The sequence below is a fragment of the Parasteatoda tepidariorum genome, chromosome 3 (assembly GCF_043381705.1).
Source record: "Parasteatoda tepidariorum isolate YZ-2023 chromosome 3, CAS_Ptep_4.0, whole genome shotgun sequence".
Classification (NCBI taxonomy): domain Eukaryota; kingdom Metazoa; phylum Arthropoda; class Arachnida; order Araneae; family Theridiidae; genus Parasteatoda; species Parasteatoda tepidariorum.
In genome coordinates this window covers 44456392-44462647 of record NC_092206.1, presented here as the reverse complement: position 1 = coordinate 44462647, position 6256 = coordinate 44456392, and positions in this window count along the sequence as shown.

Here is a 6256-nt window from a genome sequence, read left to right as displayed (position 1 = left end):
TTCAGAACCAACTTAAAAAGTTTTTTAGAGTTTCGTGTCTACTAGAGTACAGTAAAAATGGTAGTAGAGGTAAAGCTCCACAATTTTAAGACTAATAGCATGATGCTGGCAATGTGGTCGGCATTGCGTACTGTCATGCTGAAATATACATAACATATTTCCTAACATTTAAAAACTAAATTATTATCTTATTTAATCCTTTTCTCAGTAAATAAAAATCATCAATTAAATCGGTAATCTTTTAATACCGTAATCTTGAATAGAGTACAGAATAAGATCTATTTTTAGAGTTTCCCTCATCTGCCTAACATATTAACATAGAATTCGAAAATCATTATACGATTGCTACTGTTTTAATTTCATTAAAATTTGCTATTATTTCTCCCATTTCCTTTTCCGCCAACACTTTTGAATGCCTAAGGCTAAGAAAATGAGCCTTGGCATTAAATTAAAGCAATTAAAAGCCAATGAGAAGAATGGATTCCTTAGCTTACCTTTGCAAAAACTATTCAAACGTATACAAGACACTCGCATTTTTGATTTCTAAAAGAACGGATGTTTCCTGTGGGTGCTTAACCCTGCAGCCAGACCATCAGGGTCATTTTCAAAATTTTTTATATTTAATAAATCATATGTACATAAAAATCAAAACTTCTTAATTCGGAACTCCATAATTTCAACAAAAAAATATTTTTATTATTAATCATAATTTGATTCTTCATTTAAGCAGTTTATGATGTTTAAATATAATTGCTGGCCTGTATTTCTCTAGAATAAAGCAATAAATAATTGGAAGCACATCAATCAACATCTTCTTCAACTAATGATGCAGTATTCAACTTTTTTAACGAAATAGTAATACCAACAGTCATCAAATTTTTTCATCACATGCACAGACCACCTTTACATAACTGACTTTAAAGTACCCATCGATATGCAGATAGGTGGATTTCAAACTGTCACAGGAAAAATAACCACTGTCCTTTACAATAACAGTTCAATACCACAATAGCACACAAATCAAAAGTACCCAAGTAATATTTCGTCCTTTCATTTTCTTTATTTTTTGCAATAGATTTAGTCCTTGCTTGCCTCTAAACTTCGGAGAAATAACTTCTAATAAGTAAAAGAGTCGCTCTATTAAATATTCAGTCTTGAAGTAAGGTAAATATTTCATTATTCATTTATTCCAAAACTTTCAAAATTCGCAATAGAAGGGTTTTAACAAACAATTGCCAATCTGAAAATTTTTAAATGTATGCAAAGAACAATAGCTTCAATTATACTAATTTTTTATCAATATCGTTGTGTTATTGAATAAGCAATGTTTATTTTAATCATATTTAAATTCTTACAAATATTAATTTATAATTGAGAATTTAACAATAAATCGGCTATGTAAAAAACTATTTCAAAGATAATCTCATTCATTTTTAATATTTATTTAGTTTTAAAATTAATCTAGCAGATTTTTTTTTGTTTTGTGAAGTAGGTGGGAAAATCAATATTAAATGTCAGATGAGAGGTTTTAGAAGTACCTACACATTTTACATATTCCTTTAAAAAATCAATAAAGTTGAAAGATAATCAATTTATGAATTTAAAAAAACAAATGTTTTAAAGCCTTAGATTTCCCTAAATTGTTCACTGCACAAAACTTTGTTAAATTTTATAATTAAAACCCTAAAATGTAGGGAAAATTTTTATAAGTTAAATACTATACGAATATATTCTAATTTATAAAAAAAAATGATCTCATAATTTATATTTCAGTTGCTTATCCCCATTATTATCACAGAAATCTCATAATAACGTATCCTAAATAGCCCTACAATCATGCGTCCATAATAGCCTGATACAGTCCTTTTACTTTATTTTTATAGCCGGCGTTAAGCAACCGACGCAATTCTGAGTTTACGACTATCAATTCTCAATTCTGCAGCCTTGTAATTTTAAACCCAACACAGAAGACAAGGAATACTTCTAGATCAAGCATTAGGACAAGCTAGTCTTTGCAAAAGTCTTTTTGATGGAACTAATTCTCATTTGAGTTACATGGAAAGGCAAACCACGAAAACCTCCCACGGTTAGCCCGACTGCAAGGGGACCCTGACTATTAATCTATCAACCCCTGAGTATATTTTACGTTAGCACTGTGATTGCTGCTATCCGAAAGCAGAATTCTCATCACTGGGATTCGAACCCAATTCACCTCATTGGAAAGCGAACGCTCTATCCCTTTGGCCACATCGGCACCTCATACAGTCATTTGTTCACATAAGCTTACTATTAGTTAAATAGAGAAAAGTTATATCAAAAAATAACTATTAAAATATGTAGTGAGCATTTGCATTTATAGCATAATACTTAATAATTTCTAAAACGTTAAATAAATGTGGCAATTGAGAAGTAGATCAAGAATTTAACTTTCATAATTTGAGACTTAACAATAAAGCGTACTGTTAGACAACTGCCTTATGCGAAAGAATAATACAGTTTTCCTAATCCTCCAAATGTCCAAAGAAATTTGGAATTATTAATAGCAGAAAAATTCCTGCAGATCTATAATAACTTACTTCACTCCATCTTATTGACATTATAAAGTAACTCATCATACCGTCTGTGTTTCACTTTCTGCAGGACGGAGAAAAAAAATTACTGTAAAATCCATATTGTGTGTTAATAACATTATGATTTAAAAAAATTTTAAAAATGAAAAAAAAACATAATTTTGGTAAGGAAAACCAAAATATACGATATTTGAACCATTCCCTGTGAAATTTTTCTATTCACGTGATAAAATTTTACCGGAAATTTCAGTTTTACAAAATATAGTTAGCACACATTTAGCAAAAAATGCAACACAGAAAAGTAAACTTATCCAAATAAATGGTTTTTGAGTTAAGATATCAAGATAAAATTACCAGATTTTATGGCATTTACCAAAATTTATCACATATTATAAAACCATATTTTATTGTTAATTTAACCAATATCGCATTACCTAAACGCTTCGGTAAAAATTAGAGATTTTTGGTGTTTCCACGGAGCTGGAAACACAGTAAACTTTACCGTATTCTGGTAGTTTTGATCATTCTTTTTTTTTCAGAGTGTTAGTATGAATAGCTGTATTAAGAGCAACTGCAACACAATTCTTATAAATCAAATTGATTACCGTAATCTCATGCTAGATAAAATACAAAATGTTTTGTAACACATAGTTTCTTATGCCCTACTTTCTAAGAAATAATAAATTTCTTTGTGAAGGATAAATGTTAAGCACGATTTATAAGATTTCTTGAACAGTGAATTCAAAATCCAAATAAGTTAGGAATTTTAGATACTTTCGTAAAACCATATTACTTTATTTTGATAGTTTATTATCAGTTAATATAATTTTTCCTTTTACTTGATATAGTATTTTTATCAAACATCTTTACAACAATATAATTATGTAGATAATAAATTATAATAGATATCTTATCTATTTATTAAACTTTAAATTTAAGTTGAATCACAAAAAAGAAACATTTGAATTCAAAATTAAAATAAGTTAGAAATTTGCTTTCATAAAACCATATTACTGTATTAGGATAGTTTATTATCAGTTTATATATCTTTCCTTTTACTTGATATAGTATTTTCATCAACCATCGTTACAACAATATAATTATGTGGATAATAAATTAATAGATATCGTATCTATCTATTAAGCTTTACATTTAATCGCAAAAGGGAAACATTTTAAATTTAAACCATAATATTGTGTACATTTTCTGCTGCCTTATATACGATGTTAAATTAGATAGTATTATCGGGATAAACCTTAATTTTTTATACTTGTTACTTTATTTTCATGCTTCATGTTCAATTTTGCTCTCTAAAAATGCATATCTTCCATCAGAATCATCTCTAAATATCATGCCTTCTTCTCTATCAGCAAAAGGAATTTATCTGTGCTTAAACATTAATTTTATTTACGAAAAAAAAATACGTGTTGATTTTTGAGTTTAAATAGTTTTTAAAATTGAAGTTAAATAGTTTTAATAGTTTAAATAGTTTTGAGTTTCTTGAGTTGAAATAGTTTTTAAAAAGAAGTGCATTGTTTCTAAATTGTGATAAATATTGAAGCGAAAGTAATTGTACTTTTTTCAAAAATTCTCGAAATTTTGAACATTTTTGTGCTTTGATCACGTTAAAGGTATTCAAAATAGAACCATAAACATGCTAAACTTAGTACCGATAAAAAACAAAAAAAGAATATACGACGCTGGAAAAATAAAGAAGTTATCAATGCCTCTTGAAACAAAATAAAAAGCAATTCTAACCTATTAAGTCAAAGTTTTTCTTATTTCCCCATTTTTTTAAACGAAATGTAAATATTTCCTTTCAATATTACTTTGAAAATAACTTTCTAATTAAATATTTGAAAGTTAAAATACATTAGAGTCCTTACACACTAAATAAAAACGAATTTTTAGTAACTAATTATCTAATTCATGCTCCCAAAATTAGATCAAGCTACCGAATAAGTAGGGATACACTTTTTAGTTCCTTGAAAAGAATGACAAGGTAAAGTATAAGCACTCAATTATCCACTTTAAATTGAGAGTTATTGCGACAACGTGATTTTTTCGTTCTTAAATAGAGCAAAAAAAAATCTATTAATTGCTTCCGATTCGCCTAAACGCTATTTTCAGGATCAAGTGTCTATTAAAAATAATCCCCAGCGCTCGAATTTCAAAAAAGAGCTTACTCAAGAAAATTTAGTATTCAGGAAAATACTTCAGCATAAATATTTAAATATTTAAAAATGTTTTTCTAAAGCTACAATTTATTTTTAAAATTAAGTTTTCATTTTGAGAAACTAGTACGCGATATTTCACTTCCTTTTTTTTCCTAGAAAAAGTGTTGTTTTAAGGTTAGCGGGGAAGTTATTCATGCATGTCTAAGAGGTGTTTTCTTTTAAAACACTGTTAAATGTGAATGAATTACGTTTTTTTTTTATGATCGCAAATTTTTAATTAATTTTCTCGAAATTAATAAAAGTTATTCAAGCTGTATTGCCTTTAAAAGGCATAATAAATAATTGTATATTAAATTTTAGGCCTAAAGGATTACTTTTTTTTCTTTCTTTTTCATAAAAATTGGAAAATTTTGCATGACAAAAAAATAATTTTTAAAACAGATTTTTTTCATTCTTGAAAAAAAAAAGATTATTTAAATACTTGGAAAATCATAATTTGTCTATGCAAAATATAAGATATTGGAATTCCCGAAAATTATTGTAGATTTGAAAATGCTTCATCTTGCTTAGGAAACCAGAAATTAACTATTACTAAGTATAAAAATAAGTTGCAAACTTCGTCCATAGGTGGCGTTCCTGACTTTGAAAAACTATAAGACGATGTATTATTCAAAATAATCATCATTTTCATCAACAGCGTTGTGATGTCAGAGGACAAAAATAACAAAAATCTGGGAATCATTTTCAGTGTGAATGCAGAACAAATAACAAAAGACATAGTTTAATCGGTTTCGTTATGTTTTGCATTGTTTTGTTATGCTTCATTGCATTCAGCAGTACCAGTGTTTAAAAATTTTACATTTACTGTTACAACTTTCTGAGACCGCATTCTTTAATTGATTTTTCAAACAGTAATTTATTTCCAGGAATAGTATGAGTGGTATTACTGTTAATATTAACTCAAATCCTTTACACTATGACAGGGCCGGATTAACCTATAGGCTCACTAGGCACGTGCCTAGGACCTACGAAATTCAGGGGCCTACAAAAAACTTGGGAGAAAAAAATTTAAAAAAAAAAATCAAACGTAGGGGAATCAGAAAAACAGTTTTGTTTTTCTGATTCTGCGTTTGATTTTTTTTTTCTTTTCACGATAAATTTCGCACTTAATAAATTCTTTTTATTCATAAATTTTATCATTAGGTTGTTTTTTTTTAAAAAATTCCGTTGATCTTGCCTTGTTCCGGGTTTTAATATTTATGCTAGTGCCTTTTTTAACTATCGTTTCGGTTCGATAATTTTCAAGTGTTTTGATTTAGATTAATAAGTTTCCCTTTTATTTTATTGTCCCCCCCCCCCGTTTAATTAGGTATGAAATATATTGCGTTATTTAATCATTGGTTTTGTTTATATAAGTTAATTTAGGAATTGTAATTATTTTTAAAAAATAAATATGAGAATTTTGTATTTTTTAAACTTGTTTTTCTTGTCTAAACTTGTAAATTTTTT